This window comes from Octopus sinensis, linkage group LG20 (assembly GCF_006345805.1).
Source record: "Octopus sinensis linkage group LG20, ASM634580v1, whole genome shotgun sequence".
NCBI lineage: Eukaryota > Metazoa > Mollusca > Cephalopoda > Octopoda > Octopodidae > Octopus > Octopus sinensis.
This window is the reverse complement of record NC_043016.1, coordinates 20,246,733-20,249,681: the sequence shown is the minus strand read 5'-3', so window position 1 is coordinate 20,249,681 and position 2,949 is coordinate 20,246,733. Positions and strand designations below refer to the sequence as shown.

Genomic DNA, 2,949 nt, shown 5'->3' with positions numbered 1-2,949 from the left:
AAACATCCCTTATAGTGGTAGTGATAGTCCATACTTGAATTGAAATCCAGAAGTCACCCAGATATCTACTTGGTACAATAGTAAAATCAATAACCACAAACCATATAACTATAACCATATTCAGCAGTGCAACCATACTAACTCCAGACAACAACCCCTCCCAAAACAAGAAATTTCTTTAATAGCGATGATAAATCTGGCAAAAGAAATTAAAAAAACTTCTAGTTCACATACAGCACCAACCACTGCTATTACCCCAGTGCACAACTACACCATTACTGTCATTGACCCACAAGCACAACTCAATAATAATGCTGAATATACAAGGTCATTACATGTCACAAATCTAACAAAAGCAAGAGAGACCTTGTACAACGAAAAGACAATATGTGCAGCACTGAATGAGATGCACCTGACCCCAGACATATTGGTTGTGGAAGTTTATATGTACATATGGCAGGTTATGTACTACTCAGAACTGACTACAGAATACAGAAACAAGGAGAAATAGTGATCTTCATCCAAGAAGACCTGGCAACAAATGTCCTCCTCTCTCACTCCAACACAGTGTTGGCACAGGAGTGGCTGTGTGGTAAGTAGCTTGCTAACCACCCACATGGTTCCAGGTTCAGTCCCACTGCGTGGCATCTTGGGCAAGTGTCTTCTGCTATAGCCCCAGGCCGACCAATGCCTTGTGAGTGAATTTGGTAGACGGAAACTGAAAGAAGCCCGTCGTATATATGTATATATATATATATATGTGTGTGTGTGTGTGTGTCTGTGTTTGTCCCCCTAGCATTGCTTGACAACCAATGCTGGTGTGTTTATGTCTCCGTAACTTAGCGGTTTGGCAAAAGAGACCGATAGAATAAGTACTGGCCTTACAAAGAATAAGTCCCGGGGTCGATTTGCTCGTCTAAAGGCGGTGCTCCAGCATGGCTGCAGTCAAATGACTGAAACAAGTATAAGAGTATAAGAGTATAAGAGTGTATTATACGCTAATAATACATGTGATTGACCTCAATTTGATCATAGGCATTACCTACAGTCTTCCTGATGCAGCAAACCATGGAGATCACAAAAGATGTTTTGTCGCACGTAAGTCAAATCACAAATGAGGCCAGCCCATAGGTCAATGTACTTTTAGCAAGAGACTTTAATTATCCTAGTCTCTGTCTTGTCAGTAGATTTGATAGACAGAAATGAAGCCCATTGCACGCGCGTGCGCGTTGTGTTGTACATGTATATATATATATATATATATATATATATATATATATATATATATATATACATACGATATAGTGTATATTTAAACACATAAGGAATCCACTTATAGGAATTCAACATGCTGGAAAGAGCAGCTAGGTTCTATAACCACAAAAATTAGGGATAAAATTCAACAGGAACGAATTGAAAAATGAAAAAAACATTTTACCATCTAGTTTCCAATTGGTTTCTGATTTTACTTTAGTGAGTCAAGGAACTCACTAGGTGCAATTTTCTTCAGCAGGACCACCTAGGGTTAAACGTATATACACGGGATGATCAAAGCTACTTGCCCTGTGTTTATATGTTCTAACTTTTTCAAAATCTACTGTGCAGCCATAGTCCTTCTCCGCAGTCCTATATATATATCCACATACACACAAGTATATATATTTAAAAAAAACTTCATCTAATGACATAACGTAATAGGTCTGTACTATAAGTGCTCAAGTTCATTTACCACTAAAATTCCTGCTTGAACAGCAGTTGAAACAGAGGTGTTGTTGAAGCTGTCTATCAAAGATGTCTATAAGTGGTTCATCATTGATCTGGTAGATATATATTAGAAAGAGAGATGAACAAGTAAAACATGTGGTGCCACTTTAGAACATGTAATTTGTAATTCAAACATAATTGCAGAGTGGTTATAGTATATAAGGGATTAAGAAATAATAGTTAAATTTTATTACAGTTGTTTCTAGAATAGCTGAGCATGTGGATCATATGTCATTGAACAAAGATTTTCATGCAAGTCAACTATACCGTCTTTGGAGAGAAAGAATTCAGGAATATCTTTAATAAAGGATATTAATTGTTACCAGTTCATTGAAGAATTACAGAACATACTTAGGGTAAGATAATAGTGGTTAGCACTTTCATGATCAGAGAGTTAAGGAAATCCTTAGTAAAAGATAATAGCAGTTCACTGTTCTGTTTTTGAAGGATCAAGGAATAACCTTAGTAAAAGAAGTTACTAGTTCCATTTTTGAAGAAAAAGTTAACACATATCACAGGAAACTTTGTAAATCTCATCAAAGAACTTGCAGAAGAGTGTGGTAAAAACGAGTTAATTTCCTATCTGATACCATACAAAATGAAATCTTAGAGGCATATGATCATAACACCCTAAATGAGATCAGAAAAAAAAGGTTGAAGATTCTATGTTTATTGGCATTATATGTGATTGCTCAGGCACGGAACAAGAATTAACTATTGTCATTATGTTTCTGGAAACCAAGATGTCCATGAAGATTTTCTTCTGACTACACTTCGGAGACACTAGCTAAGGTTATTCTGGATGTTTTTTTGTTGCCTAAACATTGAGCTGAGTTCAAAATTACGCTGCCTTTGCCTTTGAGGGTACATGTACCATGAGCAGAAACATTTCAGACATACAAAAGAGATTAAAATACATGTTTACTGGTACATATTTTGTACACTGTGGAAACCATTCCCTGGTGCTTGTCCTCCGAGAAATTGGATCTAGGGTTGTTATGGTTACTGATGCATTGAACTTTGTTCACCAAATCACCATTCTTCTGAAAGCGCTATGGACCAGGCTTTGTGATGAATATGTCATCATATTGGAAGCCTGTGTCTGTTGCATCAAGTGAGAGAATGTTCAGCACACTTTGCTGGTTGAAGTCCTGACGCAACATCGTCTGGCACATTGTGCTGTGA

General features: G+C 37.0%; 1 long non-coding RNA gene across 1 annotated transcript; it reads left to right on the top strand.

Moving 5' to 3' along the window:
* The first annotated feature begins 301 nt into the window (after window positions 1-301).
* LOC118767346 lies at window positions 302-1,062 on the top strand. The gene is made up of 3 exons (XR_005003269.1): window positions 302-567; window positions 868-872; window positions 988-1,062. It is a non-coding gene; the product is annotated as an uncharacterized LOC118767346 (long non-coding RNA).
* Window positions 1,063-2,949: the final 1,887 nt, after the last annotated feature.